Source organism: Archocentrus centrarchus, chromosome 2 (assembly GCF_007364275.1).
Source record: "Archocentrus centrarchus isolate MPI-CPG fArcCen1 chromosome 2, fArcCen1, whole genome shotgun sequence".
NCBI classification, from domain to species: domain Eukaryota; kingdom Metazoa; phylum Chordata; class Actinopteri; order Cichliformes; family Cichlidae; genus Archocentrus; species Archocentrus centrarchus.
The window spans coordinates 4,076,476-4,096,717 of NC_044347.1; the positions used below are offsets into that span (position 1 = coordinate 4,076,476).

The 20,242-nt window shown below is 41.4% G+C and overlaps 1 long non-coding RNA gene across 1 annotated transcript; it reads left to right on the forward strand.

Annotated features, from left to right (window-relative positions):
* The first annotated feature begins 16,967 nt into the window (after positions 1 to 16,967).
* Positions 16,968 to 18,684, forward strand: LOC115799357 (uncharacterized). Its single transcript, XR_004021558.1, has 3 exons — positions 16,968 to 17,053; positions 17,406 to 17,512; positions 18,663 to 18,684. It is a non-coding gene; the product is annotated as an uncharacterized LOC115799357 (long non-coding RNA).
* The last annotated feature ends 1,558 nt before the right edge of the window (positions 18,685 to 20,242 follow it).

Sequence of the window (20,242 nt, forward strand, 5' to 3'; positions counted from 1 at the left end):
GGCCTATAGCAGCATAACTAAGGGATGGTTCAGGGTCACCTGATCCAGCCCTAACTATAAGCTTTATCATAAAGGAAAGTTTTAAGCCTAATCTTAAAAATAGAGAGGGTGTCTGTCTCCTGAATCCAAGCTGGAAGCTGGTTCCACAGAAGAGGCGCCTGAAAGCTGAAGGCTCTGCCTCCCATTCTACTCTTAAGTATCCTAGGAACCACAAGTAAGCCAGCAGTCTGAGAGCGAAGTGCTCTGTTGGGGTGATATGGTACTATGAGGTCTTTGAGATAAGATGGGGCCTGATTATTCAAGACCTTGTATGTGAGGAGAAGAATTTTAAATTCTATTCTAGATTTAACAGGGAGCCAATGAAGAGAAGCCAATATGGGAGAAATCTGCTCTCTCTTTCTAGTCCCTGTCAGTACTCTAGCTGCAGCATTTTGGATCAGCTGAAGGCTTTTCAGGGAGCTTTTAGGACAGCCTGATAATAATGAATTACAATAATCCAGCCTAGAAGTAATAAATGCATGAATGAGCTTTTCAGCATCACTCTGAGAAAGGATGTTTCTAATTTTAGAAATATTGCGCAAATGCAAAAAAGCGGTCCTACATTTTTGTTTAATATGTGCATTGAAGGACATATCCTGGTCAAAAATGACTCCAAGATTTCTCACAGTGTTACTGGAGGCCAAAGTAATGCCATCCAGAGTAAGTATCTGGTTAGACACCATGTTTCTAAGATTTGTGGGGCCGAGAACAAGAATTTCAGTTTTATCTGAATTTAGAAGCAGGAAATTAGAGGTCATCCAGGCCTTAATATCTTTAAGACATTCCTGCAGTTTAACTAATTGATGTGTGTCATCTGGCTTCATTGATAGGTAAAGCTGAGTATCATCTGCATAACAATGAAAATTGATGCAGTGCTTTCTAATAATACTGCCTAAGGGAAGCATGTATAATGTAAATAAAATTGGTCCTAGCATAGAACCCTGTGGAACTCCATAATTAACCTTAGTGTGTGAAGAAGACTCCCCATTTACATGAACAAATTGGAGTCTATGAGATAAATATGATTCAAACCACTGCAGTGCAGTACCTTTAATACCTATAGCAAGCTCTAATCTCTGTAATAAAATGTTATGGTCAACAGTATCAAAAGCTGCACTGAGGTCCAACAGGACAAGAACAGAGATGAGTCCACTGTCAGAGGCTCTAAGAAGATCATTTGTAACCTTCACTAATGCTGTTTCTGTACTGTGATGAATTCTGAAACCTGACTGAAACTCTTCAAATAAACCGTTCCTCTGCAGATGATCAGTTAGCTGTTTTACAACTACTCTTTCAAGAATCTTTGAGAGAAAAGGAAGGTTGGAGATTGGCCTATAATTAGCTAAGGCAGCTGGGTCAAGTGATGGCTTTTTAAGCAGAGGTTTAATTACAGCCACCTTGAAGGTCTGTGGTACACAGCCAACTAATAAAGACTGATTGATCATTTTTAAGATTGAAGCATCAATAATTGGAAAGACTTCTTTGAACAGTCTAGTAGGAATGGGATCTAACAAACATGTTGCTGGTTTGGAGGAAGTAACTATTGAAGTTAACTCTGAAAGATCAACTGGAGCAAAAGAGTCTAAACAAATAGCAGCAGTGCTGAAAACAGCCGAACATGAAGAATAATCTTTGAGATGGTTATGAATAATTTTTTCTCGAATGTCTAAAATTTTCTTTGTAAAGAAATCCATGAAGTCACTACTAGTTAACGTGAAAGGAATACTCGGCTCTACAGAGCTCTGACTCTTTGTCAGCCTGGCTACAGTGCTGAAAAGAAACCTGGGGTTGTTCTTATTTTCTTCAATTAATGATGAATAGTAAGATGTCCTAGCTTTACGGAGGGCTTTTTTATAGAGCAACAAACTCTTTTTCCAGGCTAAATGAGCATCTTCTAATTTAGTGAGACGCCATTCCCTCTCCAGCTTTCGGGTTATCTGCTTTAAGCTGTGCGTTTGTGAATTATACCACGGAGTCAGGCACTTCTGATTTGAAGCTTTCCTTTTCAGAGGAGCCACAGTATCCAAAGTTATACGCAGTGAGGATGTAAAACTATTGACGAGATAATCAACCTCACTGGGAGCAGAGTTTAGGTAGCTGCTCTGCACTGTGTTGGCACATGGCACTGAAGAGCATAACAATGAAGGAATTAGATCCTTAAACTTAGTTACAGCACTTTCAGAAAGACTTCTACTGTAATAAAACTTATTCCCCACTGCTGTGTAATCCATTAAAGTAAATGTAAATGTTACTAAGAAATGATCAGACAGGAGGGGGCTTTCAGGGAATACTGTTAAGTCTTCAGTTTCTATGCCATATGTTAGGACAAGATCCAGAGTATGATTAAAGTGGTGGGTGGGCTCCTTTACATTTTGAGAGAAGCCAATTGAATCTAACAATAGATTAAATGCAGTGTTGAGGCTGTCATTCTCAGCATCTACATGGATGTTAAAATCACCCACTATAATTATTTTATCTGAACTGAGCACTAAATCAGATAAAAAGTCTGAGAAATCAGACAGAAACTCTGAGTAGGGACCAGGTGGACGATAGATAATAACAAATAAAACAGGTTTTTGATTTTCCCAATTAGGATGGACAAGACTAAGAGTCAGGCTTTCAAAAGAATGAAAACTTTGTCTGGGTCTCTGATTAATTAATAAGCTGGAATTGAAGATTGCAGCTAATCCTCCTCCTCGACCTGTGCTTCGAGCATTCTGACAGTTACTGTGACTCGGGGGTGTTGATTCATTTAAACTAACATATTCATCCTGCTGTAACCAGGTTTCTGTAAGGCAGAATAAATGAATACGTTGATCAATTATTAAATCATTTACTAATAGGGACTTGGAAGAGAGAGACCTAATGTTTAACAATCCACATTTAATTGTTTTATTTTTTGGTGCAGTTGATGAAGCTGTATTATTTATTGTTTTTGAATTTTTATGCTTAAATAGTTTTTTGCTGATTTTAGCTTTGGTTTTTGGTGGTCTGGGAGCAGGCACCGACTCTATGGGGATGGGGTTTTGGGGGGATGGCAGGAGGAGAGAAGCTGCAGAGAGGCGTGTAAGACTGCAACTCTGCTTCCTGGTCTCAACCCTGGGTAGTCAGGTTTTAGGAGGGTTAATAAATTTGGCCAGATTTCTAGAAATGAGAGCTGCTCCATCCAAAGTGGGATGGATGCCGTCTCTCCTAACAAGACCAGGTTTTCCCCAGAAACTTTGCCAATTATCTATGAAGCCCACGTCGTTTTTTGGACACCACTCAGACAGCCAGCGATTCAAGGAGAACATGCGGCTAAACATGTCGCTCCTGGTCTGATTGGGGAGGGGCCCAGAGAAAACTACAGAGTCCGACATCGTTTTTGCAAAGTTACACACCGAGTCAATATTAATTTTAGTGACCTCCGATTGGCGTAACCGGGTGTCATTACTGCCGACGTGAATAACGATCTTACCAAATCTACGATTAGCCTTAGCCAGCAGTTTCAAATTTCCATGAATGTCGCCTGCTCTGGCCCCTGGAAGACATTTGACTATGGTCGCCGGTGTCTCTAGCTTCACGTTTCTCAAAACAGAGTCACCAATAACCAGAGTTTGTTCCTCGGCGGGTGTGTCGCCGAGTGGAGAAAAACGGTTAGAGACGTGAACAGGTTGGTGGTGTACCCGGGGCTTCTGCTTAGGACTACGCTTCCTCCTCACCGTCACCCAGCCGGCCTGTTTTCCCTGCTGCTCGGGATCTGCTGGGGGGGAGCTAACGGCGGCTAAGCTACCATGGTCCGCACCCGCTACAGGGGCCTGGCTAGATGTAGGATTTTCCAGGGTGCGGAGCCGAGTCTCCAGTTCAGAAAGCCTGGCCTCCAGAGCTACAAACAGACTACATTTATTACAAGTACCGTTACTGCTAAAGGAGGCCGAGGAGTAACTAAACATGTGACACCCAGAGCAGGAAACTGCAGGAGAGACAGGAGAAGAAGCCATGCTGGTAGTGAGTCGGCTAAGGGCTAAGCTACTAGCTAAGCTAAGCTAGCGAATTTCTAAAAACAAATAAAGTGAGTAATGTGAATACAGGTGATTCAGCAAAGAGTATGCTATTTAAAGTAGGTGAAGATTACACTAAAATATGTTATTATCCAGATAAATCTAGTTATACAGATATAACAGCTAACAGACAGCAAAACACTGTGCTCCGAAACAGGAACAGGAAGTGATACAATACCGCAGTGAGAGCCAACACCAAGTGACAGCCAACACCAAGTGACAGAAAACAGAAAGAGATACACTGGGATAGGTAGGTTCAAAAAAATCATCTGGTACTGTGTTCATTATGAACACCTTACGAGGTTCCAAAAAACACCTCAGCAAAGCAGCAGCACAGTTAAAGCCTGGAGAGCACTAGGGTGGGTAGGGTGGGACGAGCAGGATACTGTGATGGCCAATCAGCTTCCAGACCAGCAGTTCATGATAATGTTCATGATAAGATGGTACAGTCAGCCTTGGTTGCCAGGATACCAGTTCATACAGGTCACAACACGGGGCGGGGGGAAGAGCATCTGTTTCAAACATCTCCAGGAGGCACTTTAGACAGACAGCATCCAAGGCCGTCTGGGAGGCAAACTCCAAATACTGCAATTGTTTTGGTTCAGGCCGTCATAACTATTTGCTGACAGACTTACAGTTTTCTGTTACCTCTCAGAAATCCAATCATCCAAATTTGGTTCTACTCCGCCATGCAGAACAGAGACTCCAACACTCCTAAAAATGTAATCCACTTCGATTCAGCTCTACTGAGTCTGATTGAGTTCGTACTGTTTCTGCATCCCTCATAGGCAGCCTTACTAGAGCCTGAACAGCTGCCCAGATGCCAGGTATCCCCAGGTCCAATTCAGGAAAAATCCTGGTATCAATATATATGCCACGTCCACACAGTGCAGCCAGGAACGTTATCTTCCATCCCCACGGGAATCCATAACATAGCCAGCCGGGTGTGTAGTCGGACCAGAGGAAAGAGGGTTCCCCTTCTCCCAATCTCCTCGTGATGAGAATTTGATCATCAATAGTGTTGAGAGACCAGCTGACCAGATCCATAATTTAAATTCCAGTTCAGAGATGTGTGAACTGGAAATGAAATGATGTATGAAACTGACATTTCTAAAGCAGTAAGGAGTTCAGAGGGACGCAGGACACAGAAAACAGGCAGCAGCAGCAAACAGCTGATGCAGTCATTAGGATGGTTTATCATTGGTTTGGGGCTGTTGGTTCATTTGCTCTGCTTCATTTTAACAACTTGTTTCACAGGTATAAGTAAAATAGTCTTACTATTGTTATCACGGCTGAACAGCAGAAGGAAGTATGAAGGTTTAAATTTAAAATCTCTTATAAGCCAAAGTGCACAGTGTGGAGGTGATAATGCTTTACTTCCTGTGAGAACTGTTTTTGTGGGTATTTTTAGGAGACATCACACTGCATGTAAAGTCCCATCAGAGCTGAGCTGCTGTCAGACCGCTCCGTCTTGTTCTGTATGCTGAAGCTGATCATGGTTCTCCTGTGGATGATCCTGCTGGAGGTTCTGCTCTGTGCTGAGGCTGAGAACGTGACCGAGGTCAGAGTGCAGCTGGAGGCAGAGGTCACTCTAACTTTCTCCAGTGGGAGTTCAGACACACACTGGCACATGGAGATCTTCAGTCAGGTCAGAGTATGTATCAGCCAAAATTTGTCTTCAACAGACTCTACCTACTGCTCTCCTGATTTTAAAATCAAATTTTCAATCCAGGGATTCAGACTGGTGATTAAAAACCTGACAGCGGAGGACTGCAGGCTTTACTACTGTGGCAGGAAATCAGATGTTAACTTTCAGACTGTGCAGCCTTTCTGCCTCGTCTCAAGTAAGTATGTTTTATTTTACTTTATTGCTGTAAACCATAGGATTAGTTCATGTTACAGTCTCCTGCTTCATTTGCAACAAACACATTTTGAATTGGCTGACAGCATCTCAAACACAGAGATGCTGTGAAACGTTTTTGTTACCTTCTGAAACTTTGTATGTTGAGGAAAAATGGCACCACTACTTATACTGTTGTGTGACAAGAGTATTGCAGGCAAATGCATGTTCTTAAGTCTGAGTTCTATTGCTTTTTTTATTGCTATTTTCCAGATGTCATTCTGCCTGCCAGCAACAGCACCAAGAACAACAGCAGCAAGAACAACTTCACCAAGAACAACTTCACCAAGGACAACTGCACCAAGAACAACAGCAGCAAGAACAACTTCACCAAGAACAACTTCACCAAGGACAACTGCACCAAGAACAACAGCAGCAAGAACAACTGCATCATGAACAACTGCACCAAGAACAACTGCATCATGAGTCAGCTGATCATCACATTGGTCTCAGTTGTTGCCTTCATTGTTCTAATGATGAGTGAGTGTGTTATTTCAGAACTTTAATAGATTACAGCCAGCCTTACAAGCTGGTATTTTTTTTCTAATAAATCTCATTAAAGGAAAAACTCATTGACACAAATGCTAAATGAACAGTAAGAATCAATCCATATACCTAAATACTTGAGCTCAGCCACAGCCTGCACCCTTTGTACTGATATCATGATATTCTGGTATTTGAATAGTCTATAGAGTTTTCATGAAGTGCAAATAACAGTTTTGGTCACAGTTAACTTGAGTCAAGATTGATTTTGCACTATACTCAGTCAGTGTTGCAGGTAGCAAAGTATCTTTCTGCTTTGTACAGCTGTGCACAGAAATCAGTGTATCATCAGCATACAGCCAAATCTCCATCAAGCAGTTCATCTAATTTGCATTTGCTGGGAATTACAGCACTTGCAGCTTAAAGGTCATTTTCACATATTCATCATGAGATCCTGGTACACCAGTGAGTCTGAAGGTGAAGTGACTCTGTGATCTGTTGCAGGTTTCATTTTTATATTGCTGTGCTTGAAGAAGAAAAAGTGGAGCAACCAGGAGGACAATATGTCACTTCACATCTATGAGACTCCGATGTCTGTGAATACTGTGGAGGTAATTAAAGCACTGCTGTTACTAACAACACTTTCGCTGCCAGGCAGAAGTGTTGGTGACATGCACCTTTACACAGAAAATATCACCGTACACTGGTGTTATGCCACTTGTGTGTTTAGGGGTGCGTGTGTGTGTAGGGGTGTGTGTGTGTGTGTGTGTGTGTATGTGTTAGATAGAGTTTGTGTGTCCTTTGAAGGAATACAGTAGGGTAGGTAGGTTCAAAAAAATCATCTCCTTCATTATGTGTTCATTATGAGCACCTTACAAGGCTCCAAAAAAACACCTTAGCAAAGCAAGTAGCACATTCAAAGCATGGCAAGAATAGCCTGGGATAGCAACATGGTGGAGAGGGTTGAGGAGGGGGGTACGGGGAGCCAACAGAGATGGGTGGGTCAGGGGCATTATGGAGCCACGACCTAGCTCCCCACCTAAACAGTTTGCTGATAATGATGGGTGTTCACCAGCGGTCATGGTTCACCAGATCCCAGTTCACACAAGAGACACACAAGAGAAAATCTAACTACATTGTTGCTGGTTCCGTGGGATATACGAGCGGAAGTAGCAACCAGGTGCTGCTAATCAGATGCAGTTGATTCAGCAAGTGTGACAACCTCTGTAAAAGCACAAGTGTTGGCAGTTTGCAGGTCTGAAGCATTCAGTTGTGTGTTAACAATTGTTAACACAACTGGTGTTAACATTCCAAGTAATTCACCACCAGTGATGTCAGTAACACATTACTTAGTAACGTACTCAGTTTTGGCTTTTATATAGTGACCTTTATATGTTGTTTTTTTTCAAGGTAAAAACTGTTATTGGCATTTAAAACCTCTTTTTAAACAGAAATGTGGCTCAGAAAGCTGCATCAGAACAAACATCACAGATCTATAAAGATATTTGATGTGGCCGAAAAGCTCTGGATTGATTATAATGTAGGTACAACAACACAGACTCCTAAACATTGTTGAAAAATGGGTTAATACCTTAATTTTATATATAAGCCCTTCATAAATCATACTGACTGCACTCTGTTTACCAATATAAGCAAAGACATTACACATAAAAACTAATAAAGTAACTTGTAATCTAACTTAGTTACTTCTAAAATTAAGTAATCAGTAAAGTAACTACGTTACTTTTTAAAGGAGTAATCAGTAATCAGATTACTTTATCAAGGTAACTATGCCATCACTGTTCACCACAAGGTTGGAGCACAAAATGCTCAGATACTGCAGATACTGTGTCTGTGAATACCAAATGTGGTTATATATGGCTTCCTCCTGTCAGGGTGTCTGGCTTTGAAAACCAAAATGACTAAATACATTTCATAATGAAAGTTTAAACTTAAAGGGAAACTACCTGTACTTTTCAATCATGAAGTTAATAGGCCCTGTAGAACCTTCAGAACCACTTATTAAAAGATTTGTGTGTGTGTGTGTGTGTGTGTGTGTGTGTGTGTGTGTGTGTGTGTGTGTGTGTGTGTGTGTGTGTGTGTGTGCGTGTGTGTGTGTGTGTAGACCTTTGACCTGTTGTCAAGTAGAAAAAATTCAAAATACAAGCAAACATTTACCCTCACTGTCACAGTTAGTCTGTGCGGCTGGCAGAGCTGGACCCAAATGCAGGACGTGAGGTGGAGCTAAACTCCAGCAGCTTTTATTACTGAAGGCTCAACAACACTTAACCAAGCCTGGGAGAAAAAAGGAAAAACACTACACAGGGGAACACACAGCTAGGGAGAAACACACACGATGATGCAACAAAGAACTAAACAACACTGAGACCTTAAATACACACACTAGGTACAGCTGGGGAAGACAAGGCACAGGTGAACAAAATGACACTAATGACACGAAAGAAGTAAAACTAAACACAAAATACAGGACAAGGAACTGCCAAAATAAAACAGGAAGTGAACATGATGAAATGGAAAGCTAAACACAACACTGGAAAACAGCAGGAGGTGAAGCTACACACAAACCACGCCAACACACGTGGACACAGCCACAGGAACACTGAGGCTTCTAATGCTATTTAGATAGTTTAACAATGGATGATTTCACTGGTTCCTTGTCCACCTTTAAGCGCGCTGCAGTTGCACCTGATGATGCTGCAAACACTACCACTCTCACTACTGCTGTTCCGTAGTACTGATACTTCCCTGTACTGACTGCTTATGTTCCCTTTTAGGGTACAGGCATCCCCTGCAAACCAGAAAACTATCACTGAAAGACGTCTTCAGCCTTCATCAGAAGTTGGCCTGATGCTTTTCTGTGCATTTGTTGCTGTTGTTGACTAGTCTTTGTGTTATCAGCATTGTTAGAAGATATCTGTGCAGTTATGATGTCAAACTTTAACAGGGGTTTGTAGGAGCTGTAGGTTTTAGTACTGACAGTATGCAGTAGAACTGGATATGTAGTATCAGCACTATCATATTTCAGTGTTACATTAATAGAGATGCCACACTCATCTGCTCTCCGTGTTTTGTTGCTTTTCCCACTGTCATAAAGTTGTGGTTCTAGTCAGAATTTTGTTGTTTGTTCTTTGTTTTGTTTTTTATTAGTTTTCATTTTAATTTTCAATTTATTTTGAATTTCCAGAGTCGGTTTACTTGTTTCAGGTCAGTTTTCTTTTGTTTGTTTTGTTGGAGTTTGTGCAGGGACACATTTGAGAAGTTCAAACAAATATTACAAATCCAAACACAACATTTGTCACATAGACGTGCTAGTCACAAACCGCACACCCAAGCTTCCTAATTCTTATTGAGCTGATAAATTTAACCACACATCCGCAGGTTTCATTTACAGACATTTCCCTCTTTAGTCTTAATCTTGTTTTTAATAAGTGCATCATATTTACCTGCAATAATCTTGGTTAAAGGTGTAGAAATGTGGAGACACAAGATGGTGCCACTGGATCAGGTCAGACATGTTGAAATAATTTTTTAGACATTACTTCCTCTCCTGGGGTGACTTTAAAGATATCACCGTCACAGCTTGTGATGACCGAGCAGCAAAAAGCGTCTCCAAGTCTGTCATATTGACACAAACTGCTGAGTTCAGGCTGTGGGTGAACAAGTTTGACATCCCATCATGCAAAGTGACCACATGAGAAAGGAAGTGTGGAGCACTTCCCTCTCAGAGAGGCTGCCTCGTTCTGGATGCTCTAATAATGAGTGAGTGTGTCGATTGTGATGTAGATAACTTCAGTCACAGTATTGACCGCTGACAAAACATATTCTTCTCATTTTAATGAAAGGGAAGATCACAGCATTCATATATTTCATAAAGGTGCCAAAGACTGATCTCTCTCAGCTGTGGGTGGCCGTGGCTCAGGTGGTAGGGCAGATCTGACAGCTTTCTTAATACACAACATTTCAGTTTTTGTTATTTCAGTTGACTGTAGAAACCTTTGAGTCTAAATATGATTTGCAGCTGTGTTGGGAATGGCAGCAGTATTTAGAGCTTGATTTTCAGATCATTTCCAGCCATTCTGCATTGAATGAAAAGAAATCTGTTAAAACAAAATCTGTAAAAACAAACAAAATATTCTGGCAGCTGGGGCACCAGAAATTATTATTATTATTTCTTTTTTTTAAAGGAAATTTTTTTTGTTTTCCATAAAAGAAAAATGCAATTAGTCCAGCTGACCAGAACAGGTAGGGATCAAACTACCAACCTTCCAGTCATCTGCTTTACCTGCTGAGCTACAACCACTCCTAATGGTACCTGGTGTTCCCAGGTGGTCCTCCACCCATTAGTATGCAGTATGCTCAACCTCAGACGAGCCCAGGTGTGCTCAGGGTGGTTGAGCTGTAACAAACCTCTTCCTCAGCTCAGCTCAACTCAACTTTATTTATAAAGCCCTTTAAAATTAAATGTTGGCCAAAGTGCTGCACACAACTTAGAGCAAACAAGCAAAAACACAGACATAAGACAAGGAAACAATAAATAAATAAATAAAACCACAGCTAAGAAAATAAACAAAGACCAGCATCTCAAACTGAGTCAAAAGCCAAAAAGAAGAAACGTGTTTTAAGAGAGGACTTTGTAGGTTACATTTTAGGGGTCTCCGTGTTCCTTTTTGACTGCAAATTAAAACCCAATTAAAACCATAGTTACCAACAAATCACAGGGTTGAGCAGGTTCTGATGCAGACTGTTTATTAGCACACAAAAAAGACACAGACAGCAGCATAGTGAAGACTGAGACACACACAGAGTAACAGGAAAGAAGAAAGAACCTGTTGATCATGCCCCGGCTTCCTCGTCACACCCTCCGACCGAGGAGAGCCCGCGCTGAGATGAAGTATGAAGTATGAGTCCAAATAAAATCAAACTGTCCAAATGATCCATGGTACTCTTTCCAAAACATTGCAGAGCATTTTTAATTCATCAACATAAAAAAATTCATCACAATAATTGTCAGAAACAACCTCCTTGTGGCCATCCTATGGTACTCCTGGAGAAGGATTTACAACTGCCCACACTGACACAGACCAGGTATGAGGGAGAAAGTGGGGCCCAATTTGCCCCTAGACCTGTTTATTAGACAGATTTACATCTTTTTTTGATTTGCATTTCCAAAACCTTTGGCTGTGCTACATAAGCAAGGTAGCCTATGGCTAGGTCTACTGGACAGATTTATCCCTATAAATGGTATACATTGAATACTGGGCAAACAGGATGACTGGTGTCCTATACATGAACTCAAAAAGGGGCAGTTTTATGAGCTGAGACCCCTAAACATGAATTTGAATGAGCAACAGGTTCAACACTGGGCTAGAGCAGAAGATGAGTATGCTTTGAGAGTGATCTGAGAGGGCCTGCCTGACCACAGCAGACTGCTAGGGAGGGGTAGCAGAGCTTCTGGGGCCTGAACACAATTAAGAGCAATTCAAACAGGCCTCAAATCAATATGCGTTTTATTACAGTGTAGAAAGCAGTTTAGTTACAAAATAACAGAAGTAGGAATAATAACTTTAAATATCAGTCTTTGGGACAGCCAGCAGTGCCAGATCAGCTGACCTGAGTGAACGTGAAGGAACGTACAGGTGGAGCAGATCAGACAGATGTGATGAGGTGAGGCCATGAAGACGTTTAAAAAGAAATAAAAGGAATTTTAAATCAATCCTAAAATGAACTAGGAGCCAATGAAGTGAGGCCAAGATCGGAGAAATGCGCTCACATTTTTTGACCCCAACTAAAAGTCGTGCAGCAGCATCTGGAGCCGGGCAAGCAGTGTCTGGCTGAGCCCAACATTGCAGCAGTCTAAGTGAGTGGTGATAAAAGCATGGATTAAAACCTCAGAGTGATGCCGTGAAAGAAATGGTTTCACTTTGGCCAGTTGTCTTAGCTGATAAAAGCTGGACTTGACTACTGACTTAATTTGCGCATCAAGTTTAAGTTCACTGTCCAGCTTTACACCTAAGTTTGTCACTGTCTTACTCAGATGTTGGGTTAAAGAACCCAGGCCAATAGTCATTTTAAAAGTATCACTGGGCCCAAGCAACCACACCTCTGTCTTTTTATTTTTTAGGTGCAAAAAGTTAGTGGACAGCCATGCCTTGATCTCTCCAGTGCGCCCGAGGAGATGGTTAGCAGAATATGCATTTTGCTGCTTCAAAGCCACATAAATTTGGCAGTCATCAGCATAAAGGTGGAATGCGATGTCATGTCTTCTGAGAATTGATCCCATAGGACAGGGATCCTCAACTCCAGGCCTCGAGGTCCGGTGTCCTGCAGCTTTTAGATGTGTCCCTGATCCAACACACCTGAATCAAATGGCTGAATGACCTCCTCAATATGCAGTCAAGTTCTCCAGAGTCCTGCTAATAACTTCTATATTTGACTCAGGTGTGTTGAAGCAGAGACACATTTAAAACCTGCAGGACACTGGCCCTCGAGGCCTGGATTTGAGGATCCCTGCCATAGGAAGCAGGTAGAGAGAGAAAAGGAGAGGACCAAGAATAGAGCCTTGGGGCACCCCACATGTAATGGGTGCTGCACAAAATTCAGCAGTCTCAATACGACCACAAAAACTTCTCTCTGACAAATAAGATGCCCCCCCCCCCCAGCTTTTCCAGCCGAGACAGGAGGATCTGGTGGTTTCTATTGTTTCTAATCCTCCAAAGGCCCGTCCAGATATAAAACTATCCTTTCATGGCCCAGTGCAGCTGACCACCAAGATACTAAAGATAACTGCTGTCATCATGTGTATAAATAAGTAGATTTTGTACTTAAAAGTAGTTGTCCTAACCTAGCAATAGATGCAGTGAATGCCATACTAGTGGTAGTGAGGCTAAAGTGTGTAGTAATAACCAGGATAATTTTGTTGTAGGAGTTTTAACAGTACAAGATATAGTTGGATTTGCAGTATTAATACTGAATGAGGGTGTAGTTGAAGTTGTAGAAATGTTTTGAGTTTCTCCTCCAGTAACAGCTTGGAGACACAAGATGGAGCCAATTGATCAGATCAGATGATGATACTTTCTTATGAGTTGGATGAACCCCGAATCTGTTTCTTCCCTCTCTTGTTTAGAAACATCAGGACCTCATTACATCATCATTTGATGTCGACTTAATTTCTTTCACAGTGCATTTTATGAGGATGATTTATTCGCAAAAACGCAACGTGTCCATTGTGTATGTAGGTTACACGACGAGTTTGAATCCAAAAGATTCGGAATTTCATGTAGTTTTTACGCAAAGCATCCGGTGTGAAATGGCTGACCCTGGATGCTTTTCACCCCTGGATGTGAAAAGCATCCAGGGGTGGCCAACTCCAGGCCTCAGGAGCCGGTGTCCTGCAGGTTTTAGATGTGTCTCTGCTCCAACAGTCATTAGCAGGATTCTGGAGAACTTGACTGCATACTGAGGAGGTAATTCAGCAGATTGATTCAGGTGTGTTGGATCAGGGACACATGTTAGACCTGCAGGACACTGGCCCTCGAGGCCTGGAGTTGATGACCCCTGTACTAGAGGTAAGTTAAGGCCATTTCAAACCGGATGCGCTGCATAAAAATGACATGAGATTCTGAATCTTTTGGATGCAAACTTGTTGGATCCCAACATCAGGACAAAGTTAATCTGGTGAATCTTTCTTGGTAACTGCAGCACTGTTAAGAGCTCAAAGATATTTTCCATACATTTATGTCTGGGAGTTTTAAGCTGAATGGACTCAGTGATCTGGTGGCTGGTTTTGTTTTGATGCTGCTGTACTTGAAGGGGACACCGCAGCCACTGATGCCTCAGTTCACATCTATGACACTGCAGAGCCACTGCAGGCTGTGCAGTGGCTCTGCAGTGTGATTACTAACAAAACTGATAAGCCCTGAGAGTGAAAAACTAGTACTGAAACTACTATATAGTAGTAGTTATTGTTATGCAGCCTGATTTTTTTTTCAACTGTGCAGTGACTTCAACTTCCTGTTACCATAATTGGCATAGACTGAGCCAAAATGACAGCATGGAAATAAGTATGTTTGCTGTTATCAGCAATAAAAAATTAACCTGAAACGAAAGCGAAGAGGCTAAATTTTGCTATGGGAATTTTTTTGGTAATTCTGTTTTTATTTGGTAAATTTACTGTTAATCATTGGTACTGGGCACAGCCTCTGTTGGTAAATATGAAAGATGGATTCAGCCTCCTGAGCCCTCTACTATGAAGCCCATTCACCGTACCCAGGAAATCTTTCCATTTTCTGTGCACTCAGTGTGAGAGGTCAATCAGAGCTGATCATGAACTCAGCTAAGTTAACCCAGGATTTAGTATACACACTGACTGCAGAGGGGTCGTCCTGGCAGCATTTCACCACTGCAACAATTCACAATCATTGTTTTATGTACTGTACACCATATATATATTTATCTATCTGTCATATTTATCTAATGGACTCCAATTTGTTCATGTAAATGGGGAGTCTTCTTCAGACACTGAGGTTAATTATGGAGTTCCACAGGGTTCTGTGGTGGGACCAATTCTATTTACATTATACATGCTTCCCTTAGGCAGTATTATTAGAAAGCATTGCATCAGTTTTCATTGTTATGCAGATGATACTCAGCTTTACCTATCAATGAAGCCAGATGACACACATCAATTAGTTAAACTGCAGGAATGTCTTAAAGACATTAAGGCCTGGATGACCTCTAATTTCCTGCTTCTAAATTCAGATAAAACTGAAATTCTTGTTCTCGGCCCCACAAATCTTAGAAACATGGTGTCTAACCAGATACTTACTCTGGATGGCATTACTTTGGCCTCCAGTAACACTGTGAGAAATCTTGGAGTCATTTTTGACCAGGATATGTCCTTCAATGCACATATTAAACAAATATGTAGGACCGCTTTTTTGCATTTGCACAATATTTCTAAAATTAGAAACATCCTTTCTCAGAGTGATGCTGAAAAGCTCATTCATGCATTTATTACTTCTAGGCTGGATTATTGTAATTCATTATTATCAGGCTGTCCTAAAAGCTCCCTGAAAAGCCTTCAGCTGATCCAAAATGCTGCAGCTAGAGTACTGACAGGGACTAGAAAGAGAGAGCAGATTTCTCCCATATTGGCTTCTCTTCATTGGCTCCCTGTTAAATCTAGAATAGAATTTAAAATCCTTCTCCTCACATACAAGGTCTTGAATAATCAGGCCCCATCTTATCTCAAAGACCTCATAGTACCATATCACCCCAACAGAGCACTTCGCTCTCAGACTGCTGGCTTACTTGTGGTTCCTAAGATACTTAAGAGTAGAATGGGAGGCAGAGCCTTCAGCTTTCAGGCGCCTCTTCTGTGGAACCAGCTTCCAGCTTGGATTCAGGAGACAGACACCCTCTCTATTTTTAAGATTAGGCTTAAAACTGACCTTGCACCTACACTCAGCAGTTAAAACTAGCAACAGCACAGTTGGGTGTATATATATATATACATATATATATATATATATATATATATATATATATATATATATATATATATATATATATATATATATATATATACATATACATATATATATACATATACATATATGTATATGTATATATATATATACACCCAACTGTGCTGTTGCTAGTTTTAACTGCTGAGTGTAGGTGCAAGGTCAACAACTTTGAGACTTGGTATTTGTGGTTTGTCATAATCAGCACCTGAATGAAACAGGAAGTACAGAGCTCTTCTCTGTCAGTCCTAAGAGCTAACGACTCCATCTTGTTCTGGATGAAGCTGATCATGGTTCTCCTGTGGATGATCCTGTTGGAGGTTCTGCTCTGTGCAGAGGCCGAGAACGTGACAGAGGTCAGAGGGCAGCTGGGGGCAGAGGTCACTTTAAACTGCTCCAGTGGGAGTTCAGACACACACTGGTACATGGAGATCTACAGTCAGCTCAGAGCAGGTATCGGACGCAGTTTGTCTTCAGTTCCTTCCTACAACTCTCCTGATTTTGAGACCAAGTTTTCAATCCTGGGAAACAGCCTGATGATTAAGAACCTGACAGCAGAGGACTGCAGGCTTTACTACTGTGGCATCAAGAGAGACGGCAGCATTCAGTTTGTGGAAGCTTTCCATCTCACGTTAAGTAAGAAGTATCAGAGTTTTTTTTTTTTTGTGTGTGTGTGTGTGTGTGTTTGTTTCAGTATCCTTGTATATTGTATTTCAGTTCTGATACTGCTTTATGTTTTTCTCCTGGGGGGTTGGGATTATTAGTCCTCTTTTCTAGTATTTGTATTGTATGGTGGATGACTTTGGATGTAAAGATTAAATACTGTACTCCAAACGATTTATTTTAAGCTTCAGTTGCTTTTCTTTTTCAGACTCTAAATCCTGAATCTATAAATCTATGAGTGTGACATAATGTCCGTCTATCCGTCCGTCTTTCTCCAGATGTGACTCTGCCCACCAACAACCCACAAAACAGCTGCATCACGAGTCAGCTCTTCATCATCATCACATCTGCCTCAGCTGTCCTCCTCATCATTCTAATAATGGGTCAGTGTGTAGATAACAGCCACTGCTATTCACAGAAGTCACAATCATTACCACTGACAAAACAAACTGCTTCCTATGACAGTGAACACTTTGGAAACACGTCAGATGCAAGAGGAAAAAATCATGCTGATAACTACACTGATACAGGATGGGTAACGTGTTAGGAAGGAAAGGATGCAAATTCAAATTTCACTTTAGTGTTAATTCACTGTAATGATGTTTAATATCTGGTTGGAAATCACGACACTAGAAGGAACTTCATTTTCAGAGCGGCTCATTTTCAGTCATTCATCTTGAGACAGTTTGTGAGGCTGTGAATGTGACAGTAAAGTGACTCAGTGATGTGTTGCAGGTGGGGTGTTCATGTTGCTGTGTTTGAGGAGGAAACGCAGTAGCAAACAGCTGGATGATCCTTCAGGTGGCATCTATGAGAATGCTAGGATACTGTAGGCTGTGCAGGTAAACAAACCACTGCTGTCACTGAGAGTGCTGATGCTGCAACTGCCAATGACCACTCCTGCTACTACTGCTAGTACTACTACTACTGGTACTGCTGCTACTATTACTACTACTATCAGACCTGGATTACCTGCTGTACTTTATAAATGCTTCACAGCATAAATACCTATGTGACTATGGTCACAAATAGCAACAATTCTAAACAGTTAAGCCGGTGCTTCAGAGTCCTGCATCATTTCTAATGACCAGCAGGGGGCGCCTCCTCTGGTTGTAAAAAGATATCAGACTATGGGAGGGGGAGTTATGAGGGGTCTACCATTGAGGCTTCGTTTCCTTGGACACATATTAACCTGTAGGGGTGAGAACTTATCATTAAAAGCAGCATCAATGTGACAAAAGTTCCTGTAATGTCCACTTGAGGCTCACTCCAAAAATGCATCAGGTCCAGAAACTCCCATATTAAAATGTTCAGATTTAGGGGACAGATAAATACCTTTAAGTCCTCCTATTAAGAAAAATAAAGGTCTGTGTATCTAATTCCCATCATCTTCTCTCTGTGGGTCAAGTTGCCATGTCTTAGTCCTGGTCTCAGTGTTTGTTACTTCCTGTCTTATTTTGATAGTCTCTAGTCTCTTGTGTTTTGCATTTAGTTTTACTTCCCTTGTCTCATGTTCTGTGATTAGTTTCATTGTGTGTCTTATCTCCTTGATTACCTCTTGGATATATTGTGTTTTTCCTCAGTTCTTTGTCGTGCCATCATTGTTGGCTTCCCGCTGCTGTGCGTGTCCTTGTGTTTCCTGTTTTCCTCCTGGTTAGTGTACTCCTGACTCCTGACCAGCCCTGGTTATATTTTGAGGTTATATTCTGAGTTTAGCAGCAAATTCAGCCTTTTCTCTGGGGTCATGCATTGGGGTCCAGTTCCAGCCTGCCATTCAGCACTATCTGACATTTGTATTGTGATGTGTGTTTGAATACAACATACCAGCAGCCACAATGGTGTAACTGAGGCTTCAAAACAGGATTTTCCCAAGTTCGTCTTTAGTAATCATTTTGTGGTTGCTGCTGCTAATGCTACAAATACTATTACTACTTAAATGTACTCCCATAGCATTACTACTTCCTCGTTCTGAATGATTGTGTTCTGTTTCAGCAAAGAGCGAGCCACACCCAACCAGCACGACATCACTGAAAGACTTCTTCACCTTTCATCAAATGTTGGAAATGCATCACTTCATCATTTCCTGTTGTTAGACTTCATTCTCATTGGTTTAATTTACCTGAAAAGTACAGGAACAGCATGGTTAGAACATCTCTGTGTAGTTATGATGAAAAGCTTTAAATTCATATGGAAGTTCAAAGAACCTCTCCATGTGTAATGGAATTAAATGTAATTGTATTTTGTATGTACTGTAATTATATATTAATTACACAGTCTTTTCCTCCATTACACATTAGTGTATACATTAGTATTAGTGTATTAACTCCTTACATAATTGAAAAGTGTCATATTAATTCTAACAGTTGTGTTGCATTAACAGTCACGGTGTTCTTTAAATATTGTGTCATGTATTTCCACTACTGCAGTACCAGTATTGCATCTTTCACAGTAGAAAGCACCAGCAGGTTTAAGTATGATGACCTCACCTTCCTCTCAGCTGTGTTGCAGTTCCTTCTGCGGGCACTGGGGAGGAAGTGAGGTGTGCTGGTTTGGGTTTTTGCCATAAGCTACCACACATGCACCACTTTTTTTCTCGTGTACTCAGGTATACCACTGACCATGTTTCTTTACTTAAAAATAAACCAGTGTTTTAATCTGCATTTGTGTGCATCTGCCTTTTTGTCTTTCCTGTGTGGCCCAGTTTACAACATCATATTAACCCAAACTGCTGGATGGATATGAGCAGGTTTGACTTCCTGTGAGCTGTTTGCTCTTTGTGGTTTCCTATCAGATCACACTGACCAAAGTCACCATATAAAGCCGGAAGTGTAGATCACATCTGTCAGTCACATCAGAGCTGAGCTGCTCCGTCTTGTTCTGGATGCTGAAGCTGATCGTGGTTCTCCTGAGGATGATCCTGTTGGAGGTTCTGCTCTGTGCAGAGGCCCAGAACGTGACTGGGGTCAGAGGGCAGCTGAGAGTTCATTTACTCTGGTACTTGGAAATCTACAGTCAGTTCAGATACTGTATGCAAATTCTGCTCTCCTGATTTTAAAACCACATTGTTAATCCTGAGATACTCGTGATAAGAAACTTCCCAGCAGAGCACTGCAGGCTTTCTTTCTGTGGACGGAAGTGAAATGCTCATCTCAAGTAAATACCACAGTTTTATTTTACTTACTGCTGTAAACCATGGGATTAGTTAATTATGATCCACGATGATCCATGATGATCCATGATGGTCCACGATGATCCACGATGAGCCAGGATGATCCACGATGATCCAAGATATCCACGATGATCCACGATGAGCCACGATGAGCCACGATGATCCACGATGGTCCACGATGATCCACGATGAGCCAGGATGATCCACAATGAGCCATGATGATCCACGATGGTCCACGATGGTCCACGATGATCCACGATGATCCACGATAAGCAAAGCACATTTTGAACTTGTTGACAACAAGTTTATCATTCAGAAATTTGTCACACAATTATAGTAATGCAAAGGTCACAAACATGTCACGTGTCATGATACGCTCAGTGTAGCCTCATAGGGTTGGGGC